Source organism: Triticum urartu, chromosome 6A (assembly GCF_056163025.1).
Source record: "Triticum urartu cultivar PI428250 chromosome 6A, HENAU_Tu73, whole genome shotgun sequence".
Lineage (NCBI taxonomy): Eukaryota > Viridiplantae > Streptophyta > Magnoliopsida > Poales > Poaceae > Triticum > Triticum urartu.
The window spans coordinates 271045233-271064316 of NC_141878.1; positions in this window are offsets into that span (position 1 = coordinate 271045233).

The following is a 19084-nucleotide window of genomic DNA, read 5'->3' on the forward strand; positions in this document are numbered from 1 at the left end:
GAATGTGCACTTTGATGGATTAAGGTTGATATCATACCTTCTCAGATTGGCAAAGGTTTCGACGAGGTCAGTCAGTAGGTCGGAACCTTTACGTGACTTGACCATGATGTCATCCATGTATGCTTCCACATTCCGACTAATTTGAGTGAGCAGGCACTTCTGAATCATGCGCACGAATGTGGCACTAGCATTCTTGAGACCAAAGGGCATGGTAACATAGCAAAAGCACCCGAATGGGGTGATAAAAGCTATTTTTATTTCATTAGGACCATATAGTCGGATCTGATGGTACCCGGAATAAGCATCCAAAAAGTACAAATGCTCGCATCACGTAGTCGAGTCAACAATTTGATTGATGCGGGGCAGAGGGAAATGATATTTTGGGCAGGCCCAATTGATATGCTTGAAGTCGATGCACATGCAAAGTGAATCGTCTTTCTTGGGGACCATGACAACATTGGCGAGCCACTCAGAGTGGTATATCTCACGGATGAACTTAGCTGCCAGAAGCCGAGCCACCACCTCACCAATTGCCTTCCTGTTCTCCACGGCGGACCGATGGAGATGCTCTTTGACAGGTTTTTCTTTCGGATCGACTCGAAAATGGTGCTCAGTCAGTCCCCTGGGTACACCTGGCATGTCAGATGGATTCCATGCAAAGATGTCCCAGTTCTCATGGAGGAACTGGATGAGGGCTTCTTCCTATTTGTTGTCGAATGTTGTTGAGATTTGAGTCAGATCAGCATTAGGATCGGTCGGGTGTGAATACAAAGACAAAACAGAGTGTCCCTAGTATGCCTCTACTTGACTAGCTCGTTAATCAAAGATGGTTAAGTTTCCTGACCATAGACATGTGTTGTCATTTGATGAACGGGATCACATCATTAGAGAATGATGTGATGTACAAGACCCATCCGTTAGTTTAGCATAATGATCGTTTAGTTTTATTGCTATTGCTTTTTTCACTTATACATATTCCTCTGACTATGAGATTATGCAACTCCGAATACCGGAGGAACACCTTGTGTGCTATCAAATGTCACAATGTAACTGGGTGATTATAAAGATGCTCTACATGTGTCTCCAAAGGTGTTTGTTGAGTTGGCATAGATCAAGATTAGGATTTGTCTCTCCGAGTATTGGAGAGGTATCTATGGGCCCTATCAGTAATGCACATCACTACAAGGATTGCAAGCAATGTGACCAATGAGTTAGTTGCAGGATGACGTATTATGGAACAAGTAAAGAGTCTTGCCAGTAACGAGATTGAACTAGGTATGATGATACCGACGATCGAATCTCAGGCAAGTAACATACCGATGACAAAGGGAATAACGTATGTTGTTATGCGGTTTGACCGATAAAGATCTTCGTAGAATATGTAGGAACCAATATGAGCATCCAGGTTCCGCTATTGGTTATTGACCGGAGATGAGTCTCGGTCATGTCTACATAGTTCTCGAACCAGTAGGGTCCGCACACTTAACGTTCGATGACTATTTGTATTATGATTTATGTGTTTTGGTGACCGAAGTTTGTTCGAAGTCCCAGATGAGATCACAGACATGACGAGGAGTCTCGAAATGGCGGAGAGGTAAAGAATCATATATTGTAAGGTTGTATACAGACACCGGAATGGTTCCGAAGTGGTTCAGGGATTTATCAGAGTATCGGGAGGCTATCGGAACCCCCCGGGAAAGTTAATGGGCCTAATGGGCCATAGTGGAGAGGAGGAGGCAGCCACAGGAGGTGGCGCCCCCCCAAGCCCAATCCGAATTGGACAAGGGGTGGGGGCACGGCCCCCCTTTCCTTCTCCCTCTCCTCCTCTTTCCCCTTTCCCCTCTCAATTGGAAGGAAGGGGGGAGCCGACTAGGACTAGGGGTCCTAGTGGGACTCCCCCAACTTGGCGCGCCCTTAGGGGCTGGCCGGCCTCACCTCCCCTCCTTTATATACGTGGTTAGGGGGAAACCCAAAGGCACAATAGTTGTTCTCTTAGATGTGTGCGGTGCCCACCTCCACAGTTTACTCCGCCGGTCATAGCGTCGTAGTGCTTAGGCAAAGCCCTGCGCGGATCACATCACCATCACCGTCACCATGCCATTGTGCTTTCGAAACTCTCCCTCAACCCTGTACTCAATCAAGAGTTCAAGGGACGTCATCGAGCTGAACGTGTGCTGAACACGGAGGTGCCATACGTTCGGTACTTGGATCGGTTGGATCATGAAGACGTTCGACTACATCAACCGCGTTAACCTAATGCTTCCGTTTTCGTTCTACGAGGGTACGTGGACACACTCTCCCCCTCTCATTGCTATGCTTCTCCTAGATAGATCTTATGTGATCATAGGAATTTTTATAAATTGCATGCTATGTTCCCCAACCAGAGCAACAGGGCTTCTTTGAGACAATTCTGCTGGACAAGACGCCCATAGTTATTGACATGAGATGGGTTGACCGGCAGTTCATTGATGACAATGAAGACTACTTTCCTGGAGTTCATGAGAGCTTCAGAAGGAATGGAGTGGACACATTTGTTGGTCAGAAGCTGACTAAATGGAAAGATGAGATGGTGATGCAATTCTATTCCACTGCCCATTTCTACCCAGATGGCAAGATAGTCTGCATGACTGAAGGTACAAGGTACCAATCCTCTATTGTTGTGTGGGCTGAGCTGATCAATGCTCCTGCAGAAGCTGAAGATGACACTGATGCCTATGCAAAGCTCAAGAAAGGACACAACTCCATGGCACATATGTACAAGGAGATACCTAATGATGCCTTGGATACTCACAAGTTTGGCTCTATTTACTATCTATTGTCAGGGTTGCCAACCATCAACACCATATTGAGGCATACTCTTTTGCCCAAGTCTGGAGATGACAGGATGATCATAGGTCACTCAATCAACTTGCTACACATGTTTGGTGTGTCAGAGAAGTTCAAGGTGATGACCTTGATTGTTGAAACAACTAAAAGGATTGCAGCAGAACAAAAGATGTCCTGTGGGTATGCCCCACAAATTCAGATGCTCATCAACTCCAAGATGGGCACATGCACATATCTGCTAGATAAGGAGCACCTTCCCATGAGGCCAGAGTTTGAGGACAATACAAATGTCCTGGATGCTTCACATCCTACATCTGTAGAGCCTCAGGAGAAGAGAGAGAAGGCAAACCAGCAAAGATTTCCAAGATGCCAGATGCCTCAGCTACAAACCTCAAGACCAAGCAGGACTAGCTCAGCTATCTACTTAAAGCAACAGTAAGAATTGAGAAAGGACTAGCCACCCTGACGCAAAATCAAGAAAGTATTGAGAGGATCAGTGAAACAAAATTTTATGATATAGACTTGAAGGTCACAGAGATTCAAATAGCAGTTGAGCAACTTCCAGAAGAAGCAGAGGAGATGAGAGGAGGAACTACCAGAGAGGCATATCAGAGAGTGCCTAGAGCACAAAGGTATGCAGTTGTGCCAGTCAGTGACACAAGAGCTACAACATCAGCACCTGCAGCCACTACCCCAGTTGCCCCTCCAGTTGGTACCCCTCCAGTTCCTTAGACATTAGCAAAAGTTTTTGCAGATGCTGTCCTCTCCAAGCCATCTTCGCACACCGGAGATCGTGCTTAGAGTATCTCCAGCCGCGCCCCCAACAAGGCCCCCAGGCGACTTTTCTGCCGCCGGCGCCAAAAAATCGGCCCAGTCGCGCCCCCAAGTGCCCAATTTTCATCAGCTCGGGCCGAAATTGGTGCCGGCGGACCCAACCCGAACCCGACGCGCTGGGGGGCGCTCGGGGGAGCCAGGCGAATCGTTTTTGGTGCGAAAGAGCCGCGGGCCCTCCTTGCCAGCGACTCGTCTCGCTTCTCGCCGCTTCATCGTCCTCATCGCCTCGTTTGCCGCGGCGAATCAATGCCAAAGCTGCCACGCCGGTCAGCCTCCGCCATTGATGCCTCAAGGGCGGCACAGTGAAGGCATGACGACGCGCGTCGCTGCGCATGCCACGCGTAGACGAGGCGGCCACGCGTGCTTGCGCCGCCTCCGGTAAGCCGACGCCAGCGCACCGGTGGCACGCACAGAGTCTCCACCGCCGACGTGCCCTCTCTCCCCTTCCTTCCTCTCCCCTCGCCGTCCCAGTTCAAAGAAATGGCCGAACGATTCCCAGGCGACGACGCGGCGGCGAACGGCTTCGGCTGCCGCCACCTTCAAGAGGACGAAGCTCGGCTCCTCTTCGAGGCCGAGTACCCGGTCCCGCCGGACATGTGGGTGCCCGGGGCGTGGAGAATCAGCGCCGATGGGGTCCCGGTGCCACCGCCGCCCACCGGGGCGGCGTGTCGTGTAGAGATCACGCGTATCCGTGCCTCTCTGCCACGGGCGGCGAGGGAGGGGCTGCGCTACGTCCCCGGCAGGCCGCTCTGGGAGCCGTACTTCCATCGCCGTCATGCCGAGCAGCTCGAGGCCACCAACGGCGTCGTGCCGTCCTATAGGTTCAACTCTGAGGGGCGGCGCCGATGGTGGGGCGTGCCCGGCCGCATGCTGTAGGCCGTCCTCGAGTACATCGAGGGCGGCAACACGCCGAGGCTGTAGTACCCCTCCCCCCGTCCTTCTCTCGCGGCCATGGGAGCTCGTGGACGCCGAGGCGTATGGACCCCGGGGCGTCCTCCTCCTCGTCCGGTCGGTCGACCGGCTCTCCCTTCCTCCGCCCCATCAAAGCAGAACCCCAGGACACGCCCGTCAAGCCGGAGCCCCAGGACATGCCTGTCAGCCGGCGCACCCGCAGCCCCGGTATCCGCATCGCCGACTCCACCCCCGCTTCCGGGCGCCTCGTCCTTGTAGCGCCCAAACCGGAGCCTAGTCTCCCCCCGGAGTACGAGGAGATAGCCCGGCGCGGGTTTTCCGACGCGGACGCCTTGCGGTGGGCGCGTGACGACTACCTCTGGACTGAGATGACCCTGCAGACCCGGGCCCTGGAGGAGATCGCCGCCCGCAAGTGTGGGCGCGAGGACGAGCACGGCGTCATGGTCCTCAACAGCGACGATGACGAGGACACCGCCGGACCGTCCAACCCGCCGCGCTAACCGGGGGAGGGTTGCAGTAGGGACGGCGGCCACGACGGAGGCGGCGACGACGACGATGACTACACGCGGTTCTACAGCCACCTCTGCATGTAGAACTGCAGCGGTGGCGGCCGACGAGGAGCGGTGAGGCGAGCGAGACGGCGGGCGGGCCTAGTAGTGTGTTTTTTTCTTTTTGTAAAATACTTTAAATATGTATGAGCTGGTGTGTTTGCACCGTGTTTGGTTGAATTTGGTTTGAAGTCGCCAAAATATGCATGAACTCGACGTGTTTGTGCCGTTCAAAAAAATCCCGTGGGCGCCGCGACTAGGTGGCATCATGCCCCCAGCGCGCATTTTGCACCGGTGCGCCCCCAGGGGGCGATTTTTAGCGCCTCCCGGGGGGCCAACGGCTGGAGATGCTCTTAGAGTGCCGCATAGCACTATGCATTTTCATGCTTATTGGTAACTTGTTGCCAAATGGGGAGAAAGTGTATAGATCATAGGCTGAGAGAGAGAGTGTGTGTGTGTGTGTTTTGCTTTTATTTTCTTGTGTGTTTGCTACAATATTTGCGCTTGTGTGTGAGATACTCTTATGATCATGTGATTGATCATATTATGCTTTAATGTGTGCTTGGATGATGATATCTTACTACTTATGTATGATCAATCATGTTTGCCTTGGTGATGAGTGCATGTTATTTATTTTCTATCATTTTGAGCACTCCACCAAGATGTATGTGACATGGAAGAGTAACCCATTATCCTAATTGATTGTGCATTTGCATTCGAAAGCAAATCATAAATAATGCACAAATTTAGGGGGAGCTCTTTCTTATCACATACTTATAAAAGTGACGATATATTTCATTCATATTATCATTTGTCGAAGCTTTTATCTATATGATCAATTACGAAAAAGGGGGAGATTGAAAGTGCAACTAATCCTTGGGTGGTTTTGGTAATTCATAACAACATATAGGTCATTGAACTAATATCCATTCAAGATGATTATTTCAGAAAGATCAATGATTGGTATGGCATGGACTAGAGATGTGGACCCCTCAAAATTCTAAGGACAAATATTGGAAAAAGCTCAAGACACTTCATTTCTATTTTAGTGACCCAAGATCACATTGAGTCCATAGGAAAAAGCCAATACTATTAAAAGGGGATGAGGTGTTGCTTAATGGTCTACTTGCTCAAAATGCTTAGTGATATGCTACAAAGCCCTCAACCACTTTCTCAAATCCAAATATGTCCTAAACCTAAAGTCATCCGGCACCACCGATTTCCTTTGACATAGCCACAGCCAGAAACCCTAATCAGTTCGGTCTCACCGATAGGGATTTCGGTCTCACTGAGATGGGATTCCAAACTCTTCGTTTCCCTTCGTAATGTTTTGGTCTAACCAAGATAAGCGATCGGTCCGACCGAATTTGCAATGCAACTCTGTTTCCCTTTCACAACTTTTCGGTATCACCAAAAGGAGCAATCGGTCCCACCAAGTTTGCCTGACCAACTCTCTATTTGCTTATTACTGAAATCGGTCTCACCGAGTTTATGTAATCGGTCAAACCGAGATTAGCTTTTGACCGAATGCTAGCACATCGGTCCCACCGAGTTGATCATGTCGGTCCCTTTGAGAGTCCTAACATTCACATTTTGAACTAAATCGGTCTCACCGAGTTCACCTATTCGATCTGACCGAGTTGGCTCAAATGTGTGTAATGGTTAGAATTTGTGTGGAGGCTATATATAACCCTCCACCCCCTTATCTATTCTAGAGAGAGCCATCAGAACGTGCCTACACTTCTACTACTCATTTTCTAAGAGAGAACCACCTACTCATGTGTTGAGACCATGAAATTCCAATCCAACCACAAGAATCTTGATCTCTAGCCTTCCCCAAGTTACTTTCCACTCAAATCATCTTTCCACCATAGCCAAATCATTGAGAGAGAGTTGAGTGTTGGGTAGACTATCATTTGAAGCACAAGAGCAAGGAGTTTATCATCAACACACCATCTATTACCTTTTGGAGAGTGGTGTCTCCTAGATTGGTTAGGTGTCACTTGGGAGCCGCCTTCAAGATTGTGGAGTTGAACCAAGTAGTTTGTTAGGGAAAGGAGATTGCCTACTTCGTGAAGATCTACCCAAGTGAGGCAAGTACTTCGTGGGCGATCGGCATGGTGGGATGGACATGGTTGCTTCTTCATGGACCATTCGTGGGTGGAGCCCTCCTTGGACTCGCACAATCGTTACCCTTCGTGGGTTGAAGTATCCATCAACGTGGATGAAAGATAGCACCACCTATCGGAACCACACCATAAATCTCCGTGTCTACATTGCGTTTGCCTCTCCAAACCCCTCCCTTTACCTTCATATGCAATGTTTTTCATTCCGCTGCTACACTTTTAGAATTGCATATGGAGGTTGATTGCTTGACTTGTGCTAAGTTGTTAAAATCTGCCAAGACTTAAAATTGGGAAAAGGCTAGATTTTTAATTGGTCAAGTACTCTAATCACCCCCTCTAGACCTACTTTCAATCCTATAAGTGGTATCAGAGCTTTGGTCTCATTTGCCTTGATTTCCATAGCTTTGGTGATCATAGCCTTGGTTTCACAACCTAGGAGAGTATGGCATCTAGCGAGGGAACTTACCACCGTAGAGGTCCTTCTTCGATGGTACTAATTTTGCTAGTTGGAAGCGTAAGATGAAAATGCATATTCTTGGACATAACCCCGCCATTTGGGCTATTGTGTGTATTGGTTTTCAAGGTGAATTCTTCGAAGATGGAAGTGAACCAAATCGTGAAGCAACCACGGAAGAATTGAAGATGTTGCAATACAATGCTCAAGCTTGTGATATCCTCTTCAACGGATTATGCCCCGAAGAATTCAGCAAAATCAGCCGCCTTGAGAATGAAAAAGAAATTTGGGATGCTTTGGTTGATATGCATGAAGATACCGAGTCCGTCAAGGAATCCAAATTGGATGTGCTTCAAAGTCAAGTTGACATGTTCAAAATGAAGGATGGTGAAGGTGTCGCTGAAATGTACTCTAGGATTGCTCTCATCACACATGAGATTGCAGATTAGGAAGTGAAGAGATGACCAACAGTCTTGCTTCCACTATCTCGCACATGTCTCTCTCGCACTCCTTGTATCTATGTAGATTTTTCGTCCCTTCTTGAGACACGCCCTCTCGATCATGCACACACACTATCGCCTCATTTTATGGCGATGTCTCCCGCACACACACTCTTTTTCTGTTTTTGTCACACACGCACTCCCTCCTCCTCCTCTCTCCCTCTCCCACACACACACCAAACACACACATGGGCTTTTTGAAACAATATACCACTTCTCGAATCTTGAAACCAACCACATTCCTCCCTTATCTCATCAAAACTGCCAAAGGAATATATTTTGAGTGAAAAATAACATATTTTTAGTGATATACGTATTTCAAAAATAGACTCTTTTCTATCAAATCAGTGAATATGTATTAATCTACTTTGAACGTGTTGCAACGCATTGGCACATTGCTATTTATTACTATATAGTTTTTTGGACACCAGACAAATGGTGGAGTACATATACGAAGAGAAGAGGCACATGCACGCAGTCTGTCTCTCGATGTCTCGCACACATGAGAGTTACGTAAAGGCACCGTAAAAAAATAAACCCAAGGTGCAAAATTGATGCATGTGTGGGTACCGGGTACGTGGTGGAGTGCACCATTGTAGGAAAAGCTAGCTTGTGTGATAATTTAATCCGCAGGAATTGATGGCCAGGGACCACAGGTGAATGACCTAGAGGCGGTGGCTCGCCAGTCGCCACTGATCGAATTGTCATGTTTAAAAAATCATTTTTAGGGGGGGGGCTGGAAAGAATTCCGATTTCAATGGTGCATTATAGATTTTTTTAGAACGATTGGTATGGAGCGAACAATGGAATTGAACACTACTAGTTTGTCCATGAATTTTGGTTTACTAGTACCCATCGTATTTTGGGTCAAAGTTTGTCCTTGAATTTAACTTGCAAAATCTAAATGCAAAATGAGGTTATCTTATCTCAATTCTCTTCTCTTATCTTTCCTCTTCTTCTTTTTCTCTTTAGAAAACTGAGTTGGTGATGATGGTGTGCCTGCCATCCTGCAATATAGATCGTCTGATCTATGTGTGATGGATAGAAATCAAACTATGGCAATTTTGCAAAAAGATACCTGCACCTCTCTCTACATTTGCATATAAGGCCTTCCCTCGTTCATCCTTATCTCCCACAACCTCATTGTTGAGCAATTAAAAAATGAAGCCTATGTAACAATCTGGCATGGTGGCCACTGTCGGTTCTATATCTGGCGTATCTCATAGTAGGGGTCCTAGCTAGGCATCTTAGAGCGATGGTAACACAGACACAGGTTTTACCCAGGTTCGGGACCTCTTGATGGAGGTAAAACTCTACGTCCTACTTTGGATTGTATCCATATGGGGGATAGTACAGAGTACATGTGTCTACCATGAGATTGTTCTAATGAATATTAGATCCTCTATTGACTAGCTTAGCCTTAGTTTATATAACACACTGGAGGCCTAGGGTTTAGGAGAGTCCTTGGTTTGGGCACCAAGTCTTGTGGAAACCTCCTTGTATGCGGCATGGGCTCCCCGAAGTGGACCGTAAGGAACCGCCATGGGGGTCCTGGGCCCGATCCAGCTGGTCGGGAGATGACCTCGGCCACCGTCAGCCATTGCCGGCGTCGTCCATCCCCATGCCTCTGCTCATTCCGACCACCTACCACCACCACGCCCCACTCCTCCTCATCTTATCTATGTTCTTTCTCATATCCCCCACTTCGCTCAGTCCAATTTTTTGGGACTTGGGACACAGACGACGCCGTCAACGTGCTTGCGGAGGTCAGTGTCGAAGAGGATCAGCATGAGCAGTGTATGCGCTGAGGTATGTAAACCTGAAGTTGTTGTTAGTGTTTACACATGAGATTACTCCCGCATGGGTAAATCATAATAGATGTTTTGTAAAATAAATGCTTCTTGGTTTTTCATGCAATGCATGGGCATCTTGCTACTAGATTAGTAGTACCAAAACAAAAAAGGACCGGAGTGAGTAGCTCTCACACTGTGCCAGAGCAGACGTGGCCTCCCACTAGAAAAAAATATAATGGATGTTATTACATGACCCGGAAAATATATATTTTGTGCCACATCTTGGCATCAGACTTACATAGATCTCAGTCGACGCATGAACATCACAACATGCATGCTGATGAGATAAACACTTGAACCTAGATATTATGAATGAAAATTTGTATTGACAGCAGTTTTAGATAGCAGGAGACACCTAGCCTGCACTGCCTCTGCTAGCTTCTTTCTGGCTTCTTCCATCTCTTCTTTGGCTTGGGTGAAAAGAGCATCTAATTTCTCTTTTCTCTTCTTCATGAACTCATCTACATTCTCAAGGGCTGCTACACGCTTTCTTTCAGCCTTTACTAGAGCAACAAGGACACGAACAGTTGACGACTCCACCTGGCTTGTGTGTAATCCAGCATCACCTAGGAATTTGCACCTTGTGTCTAATACATCATCATTAGGGAACGAGCACCTTGTGTGTAATCCAGCCTCATTTTGGAAACATGACCTCGAGGTTGACCATACTTCCCTCCTCGCGGGAACTGCATCCTCACATGAAGTTACTTCTTTTTAGATCAATAGTAAGAGCTACCCAGATCCATTAAGTTGAAGCCAGATAAACAGGACTCACAGAAGTGAATTCAAAAGGAGAAATATAAAAATAAAATCCAAGGTGAGAACACCCACTTCCTACATCAAGCTAAAAACGAAAGCATTAGGACGATTAATACTCTTCTTATTACACATCAAAGAAGACGAAGCTAAGAGAAATAGAAACTACAACATGTACACATGAAAGAACACGAGGCTAAACGAAACTAATTGAAAGGATGTTACTTACCAAAGCTCATTTTATAGGTTAGGTGCAACTCCTCTTTAACTTGCCATGTTCCTTGAAGATGTCCCCAATATCCTGTGTTTGTTCTTCATTGCTCCTCTGCATGTTCGCATTTGTAGTTTTAAAATCTCAACATGGCAAGAAAAATATAGTAATAGTCACGCTTCTTGTGGGCAACATTAAAGCACTCATCTGCCATGTTAGAGCATCTCCAGCAGGCGTGCAACGCGTGGCGCGTTAAAAAAACATTTACAACACCGGAATAGCCAGTTTTTGCGGGCCGCAGAGTGCTGGCTCGAGTGGCCGCTCCAAATTTGTTTGCAGAAAGATACCCACACCCCTCTCCACATTTGCAGATAAGGCCTTCCCTCATTCATCTTTTTCTCCCACAAGATAAACTACACATACAAATGCATCTTGATGCTCCATGCAACACATGGGAATCTCGCTAGTTCTAAAAATATTTCCATCATTTGCCACACTACTGGTTGCAGATGAAGAACCTACCCAAGCACATCGTAATACAGAGCGACACCCAGTTACAAGGTGATATTCTGTTGGACAATGCAAGCTATAACCAATTAATTTTACCGAAATAATAACAACCAGAAAATTTGAAGGGTTGGTATGAACAAAATTGGAACTGCAAATGTACTGCTAAGAGATTCAATATACACATTACCGATCGAGGATGAGTACAATGGTCGTGGCGGTGTCTGTGCATCATGGCCGGCAGCAGTCAGTTCATTGTATACGACAGTGGTGCTTCCGCGCTTGGCGTCGGCTTCTGGGAAGGAGATCCGAGACCGTGGAAGACGGTGCCGGGGAAGAGCCTCCGTGTACAACGGCGACGGTGGACCTGCTCCAGTGCAGCATACGACATCGTCGATGAGGCAGATGCATTGTGGTGGTCGAGTGCGATGATGAAGAAGGGGAGGAGCACGAATGCTGCGGTGTCATGGAGAAATTTATTCTGCAGTGGGGATAGAAAATGGGGAGTATTCAGGTGTATTACTCTGGGTGCCTGGAGTTACAAAAACAGCCCCCTAACCACCAGCATCTGTAGGCCTGTTACAAAGGGTATGATGGTAACTTTGCACTACTCAGATCAGTGTCGTGGTAGATTTTCCCGCCGACCTGAAAATTTTGTAATACTAAACTCCCCGTCTGGTGTGTTTTGTGATTGTGCTAAGCAACTAGCGAGTTGTACTAATAACTAGTAGTACTCCCTCCGTTTTTATTAACTCCGCATAGTAGGTTTGACCGAAGTCAAACTTCCTAATGTTTGACCAACTTTATAGAATAATATAAGCATTTACCATAAAAAATATGTATGATGTGAAAGTACATTCAATAATGAATCTCATGGTATTTATTTGTCACTATATATGTTAATATTTTTCATTATAAACTTTGTGAGAGTTTGAAAACTTGTCTTTGACCAATGCTAATACACGGACTTAGATAAAAACAGAGGGAGTACGCATTTGTTTTCTTAGTTTTTAGTGGAATTAATCATTTTTTGTAATCGTGAAAAAATATATGAAGCTACTGGCTTCGAATGTAATGGTTTATGCAATTCAATAGTTAGAATCATTGTTGAATTCCAAGATGTCTACCATGTCTATAGTACTTCACAATATGCTCAAACTCATATAATCCCAATCAAATGAAAATTTAATTGCATTTCATAGTTATTACTTTGTAGGTTGCAACAAATCCATCCATAACTCTACATGATCCATTATAAAGCAACAGTTTAACACATCCCAATGTGTCAATGAAACATGTAGAGAGAGCTTGTGAAGATGGAGCAATGGCGGGAGACAGATGTGTGCACCGAACACATAAGATATACACCCCATTGTCACGACCGGTTTTCCAATAAAAATGTTTATTGAGAAACCAATCTTTTGAGTCCAGTATGAGAAAAATCCTCCTTACTAGTAGACAAATTCTTGATACAATAAGCCAGTAGCATAAAATATATTACAGGGTCGAGCTACGGTTGCTCAACCAAATTATTACAAGCACGCCAATAATTATACATAATGGCGGATATGACACAGTGGTGTGGAGGCATACTACTGACTCGAGGATAGGGTGGTGGTGGAAAATCACAGCGGGGAGTGAGACACATGACTCTAAAACTAGCATCTCATCGAGCGTCGAGGTGAGGCTCGATGAATTTATTTGGTAGCGGAAGCGGATATAATACAGTGACCAAATCCAGGGTCGCACGAGACTGACTGGGATTCCTCTAGGCGTCGGACTCGCTATCAAATTCTTCATCCATGAGATCGCCTTCGTCAGCATCTGGCCAAATCAACAAGCCAGGTGAGTACTTTGAAAGTACTCGCAAGACAGTTCGGACGTAAGATATAACAAATGCATGCATGGATGCGTCATGATTAATTTACCGATGCTCATTCAAAATTTAACAAGCAAGGTAAGTAAAAAGGGAATCGGCGGTAGTCCGCCTGAAAATCCAACAAAAAGAAATAATAGGAAACCGATCGGGTGTCTGAAGCAACGCCTCGAAGGGTGAACAAATAAATAAAGATCATGCCGCAGTCGGGCGTCTAAGCGACACCACGTAAAAGGGCTTAAACTGAAAATAAAAGACATGCGTGCCACAGTCGGACGTCGGGGCGACATCACAGAAAGGGCTTATATTGAAAGTAAATAACAGTACTGCCGCAGTCGGACGTCTGAGCGACATCGCAGAAAGGGCTTTTATTGAAAGTAAATAATAACATTGCCACAGTCGGACGTCTGAGCGACATCGTAGAAAGGGCTTTTATTGAAAGTAAATAATAACAATGCCACAGTCGGACGTCTGAGCGACATCGCAGAAAGGGCTTTTATTCACAAGTAAATAATACTCATAATAAATATTCAATTCATGATAATAAACGGGTTAGTCCATCCACAGGAATAAACATTTAACCGGACTTAGCACTCATGTGATTCACCGGAGTCTCTGTCATCAAAACTGACATTTGTCAGGATAAGATAATACCAAACTTGGACATGGAATAGATGATTCAAAGGAATATATGACTCTGCAGAGTTTGTACGAAAATTTTTCCAACAGCCAACGGATTTCCGTAGTCATGAAGGACTAGTTCCGTTTACGGTATTTCGGAAGAAAACACAGCTAACCAGTACACACCCATCCTACCTCTCGATGCCAGGAATCACCCTAGACATCGTCCAAGAAAAACTTTTGAGACGGGGAGATCACAATCTCGAATAGCATGGGATCAAATTTATATACGCGCGCTCTAAGGGGTGCCCCCCTCTCGGTCCCAACCGGAAACACCCATGCCTCCTGACCGGATGACTGGCTTTAATCCAGGGCCATGGAACCATCATCACGGCCTCTCCTTTTGGTGTGTACCAAGAAAGCGGTTTGCAACTTACTAAGCCATATTCCTTGCGGAAAACATGTGGTAGTACAGGGAAGGAAAAATGGAAGGAACTGGACCGATACGGGTTGACACTGAAGTCATATAGTCTGGCATAAGACTGGCATGCTACAACACTGCCATCTTACCCATCCTCATGCCAACACATGGCCATGCATACTCACATCCATCCACTTATGGATTTTCGAAACTCACTTGCCTCATCATTGCATGTAACATGACATTCGTCGGTATGCTCATCAACATGCCATGAAACTACTTAATGCAAACATGCCAAGACAATCATCATATCAAAGGTTCAAACATGCTTGCCTGGTTCAGAGTAGTCGGAGCCTAGCTCGGTGAAGTTCACGGTCCCGTCACCTCCTTTGGTGTCTACGGTATAAAGAAACATACGCGCTAACGTAAATACCGTGAGGTGCACAAAATTATTCCAAATATTTTTCAAATAAATCTGATAAAAAACTAGACAAAATTCTAAGGAGGACAGAAAAATAATCAATCAAAAATACTTTTTGTTTAAAAGTTATAAGGGTTTTAGTCCAGGGACTCATCTGTAATGAAACAGAAAGTTCCCAGGGGCTAACTTATAAAAACAGAAAACGCTTCGATTGAGAATACGCCGGCGCAGAGGGGAGACGCATTTTGGCAGAAGACATTTTCAGAAAATGGTTCGTTTAAGAGATCAGAGAGGCTGACAGGCGGGTCCCGCCCGTCAGGTTTGAAATTTCAAAAGAGGCGGCAGAGCTCGACGGTGCCCGAGAGCCGCGATGGTCACCGGCGGCGATCCACGGTGAGGCAGGGGGATCAGAGGTTACCAATGTGTTCACCGTGTCCTTCCGCGTCGGTGGGTGGTGGTGGTGGTTGCCGGCGAGCACCACGTCGACGGCGGCCCTTGCTCCAGCGGACGGTGGTTCTGGCGTTGATGGAGCTCGCCGAGGAGGGCTGCGGAGGGCAAATTGAGGAGGGGGTTAGACCTCTGGTAGCTAGAGGAGGTTACTGGCGGAGTTTGGGCACCGGCGACGGCCTCACCGGAGTGAAACGGGGTGGAGGCCGAGGCGGAACGGAGCGGCTGGAGTTGGGGGAGGAGACCTCCTCGAGGTCCTCCTAGTGGCCTGGTGGGGCATTGGTGAGGTGCAGTGGTGGTGCGTGCTCGAGGGTGAGCTCGGGGTCCCCTTTTATAGGCGATCCGAGGCGGTGGCCGTGAACGGAGTTCTCCGGCGATGGATTACGGCGGTGCAGTGCTTGGTCGGGAAGTTTAGGGGGTTGGCCATCAACGTGGAGGTCCACTGGCTCCACTCCGACGCTCAACGGACTAGGATTAGAAGCTTAGGGCAGGTTTTGTAGGAACGGGAAGGCGCGGGTCCGTCGGCGGCAGAGAGCATGCCCAGTGCTTGTCGGGCCATGGCGACGGTGCAGCGGGGCTGCGCTGGCATGCATGAGCCACGCGTAGGGCTAGGGAGCAAAGGGCGGCGCGGAACGGCGTTGCAATGCTGGTGCTGCCACTGTTGGCCGCTACGGGTGGCGTGGCCACCGCATAAGCCGCCAGCTCCGGCGATGCTCACCGCCTCCGATGCCAGGAACCAGCCAAGTGCGCGTGCGGCGCTCTGGACAGCGAGGAGGGGCTGCGTGCATCGCGCCACAGCGCACTTTCAATGCGTGACTGAACCCTGACGAAGAGAAACGACACTGAACTCTGAAACTCTGAATTTTTCTGGAAGTGTATAGAAACTGTGCAGGCCAGGTGTTCGACAGAATGATTTTGGTATGTAGGGATTTCTCCTTGAGTTGAAACTTGGTGGGGTGGCCTCTCATTGCACCAGGGGGCTGCCTGAATTTTTGTGGAATTTTTGGAGCAGAGGAGATATGAATTTCACCAAATTTGGCAATTCTGGTCCAAACTTGCAGAGACTGAAATTTGAAAAATTTGAAAAGAGGGAGAGTGGGTCAAGATGGTTCTGGGTTGTGGATGCTAAGGACAATCCAGAGGAGTTGGTTTGAGATAAAAACTCAAAGGCAATGAGGTACTTGCCTTGACAATCACTCAGGCTCAAAATAATTGGCAGAAATGATTTGAGAGATAAAATAATTGAAATAAAATCCAAAACTTGTTTTGACTTGTTGAGACGGAGAATTTAGATTGTTCAAAGGTAGAGGGAGGGATTTTGAGAAGATTTACTATAGGAGACATGGTAAAACCATGGGTGGTTTTCAAGATAAGAAAAACCTCAAATTCATAGAGTTCTTTTTATAAGAAAAAGAAGAATTTCCAAAAATATACTTTGAGAAGGGAACCATCAGAGAAAGAGTTTTAAATGATCAAACACCATAGTTTGAAGAAGATACAAAAATAAAAATCCTTGCCAAAGAAGTTTTTAAGAGGAAGGTTTTCTGGAAAAATTTTAAATGGCCTCTTTTCAAAAACCAACAAAGTTTTTCCTGAAAACCAAATAAAATTTTTGGAGTGTCACACCCATGTAAGAAAGAGAAATAGGGCGGGAAAGATTGTATGTATGTGGGCGAGAGAGTAGGATACAAAACTCATGAGTGAGAGAGAGGAAGAAGTTAGGTTTATGAGAAAGATGGAGACATGCAATATACATGAGATGCATGTGCATCCGAAATTAGTACATGGGGAAGGAGAAGAGACAACCGTTTTGATGAGAGAGATAGAAAATCGTTGACAAGCGGGGAAGGATCTCATGGGTTGAAGGATCTCATGGAGAGAGAGGGGGGAGGAGTCAGTCAGCCATCGTCACATCATCCTACTTCCAAATGGTCCCGCATTCTCTAGTTTAGTCTGGGCGCTGTCTTTGATCTCCTCGATGCCCTCTTTGAAGATTGAGGTGGTTTGCATGTTGGGTTGCAGAGAAGCACAAGTGAGAGTGGTAACCAAATAACCTTGGATGGGGATGATTGCGTGCTCGGGGAAGGGGGAGTGTGTGTATATGTGTGTGTGTGTCAGATATTGAGAGAAATTGAACCTATGGAGAGAATGTGTGTGTATGTGAAGGAAAGCTACATTCTAAATAGGGTTTTCACGAAGAGATTGTACGGGCGAGACAGAGAGCCATGTGGGGGCCTTGAGGCAGGCAGGGGTCGGGTGAGGGTGTCAAAATGTGTGCGTTGATGCATTTGTTACATGGGATCATGTGAGGGACACACGAATCGAGACAGATGGTTGTTGTGTTACGGATGCTCCTCTCTCTCTCTCTCTCGCACACACACAAGTACGAATATAAGAATGTTTTCTCACGTATACACAACATATCGGCATGTCTGTATGTCTCACTCATGCATGATCATTTGCACATTCACACCTCTCTATGTCTCTATCACACGCACACTATCTCCACATCGCCCTTCTGCAACAACACACATATAGACACATATACGCATTCTCCCTCAGTTACACACACATAATCAGTATTAAAAAATGTCTAGGGCGCACCTAAAACGTCCAAATCCAAATAAGCATGAACTAAAGCAAAATTCAAATATATGGAAATGTTGTAGCGTGAAGAAATTTTCCAGGAAAAAAATAGAGTAGTATTGGTGGATTGTTTTCACGCAGACATAAAAAGGTTCAGTGGGCGTCCTTCGAGCGCGACACGGTGACACACCATTCGATCGAACGTGCGGCCGCAGTGCACGCGCTTGCACAGGATTCCGTATTGATGTTGTGCTAACTCATGTGGTAGTATAAGCGTTGCCTCTGTCTAATGTACGTGTACTAGTATGATGCTCTTTTAAGTTTCAACAACCGTATATAAAACTAAGCTAAGCTCCCATACACGCACTCACCAATATGCCACCGACGTTGCGCATGCCGGCGCCCGCCTACTCCGGCCGACCATTTCTCGCCCATCGCCGCCGTGTCCCCACCATCCCTATGCCATGAAGCCGAAGGCTCGCCCGCTCACGTCGTCTGTAGTCCCTCCTCGGAATGCTGCTGTGCTCGCAAGCAGGTGAGCAGCTGGAGCCGCATCTATGCCACAGCGTATGAAGAGGATGATGAGCGTGTGCTCCAGCACAGCGTCGAGGAGGAGCTAGCATGTCATTGTCGTCTCCGCCCGCACGGAGGAGGCCCGCATGGTGGCTGTCACGGCGGAAGCCGGTTGCACCTGCCCCGAGCCTGCAAACCGGGTGCGGACGTGGAATCTACCTTCGATACCTTGAATGCAACATGGGTCCTGCAATCTGAAGGAACAATTTGGGTCAGTCGACTCTTGTGAGCCGTTGGATGCAACATGGACGGCCAGAAGGGATTCTTCAACCTCCCAAAATGATGCACTATTCATCTTGTCTCTCAGGCATCGAGCCGCCAGCCCCCACAGTCCTAACTGCCAGCCGCAGCCGCCCCTCCCTCCAGTGAACCGCTTGCCACCAACATGCACGCCCACCAGTACTACAGGATGGTCCAAATGCGATAGTCGAATCAGAGACCGTTCAACAAAATTGTGTGCGATGCATCAATCACAAATGGTGATGTAATGAAACCATCAAAAAAGATGCAAAACATTTGCGATGGCAGCGACATCAAACATGGTTCATACTAGAGTCGCGTGTGCGATGAGTGGAAAATGGTTAATCCAGAAGAACTATTTGCGATGATGCA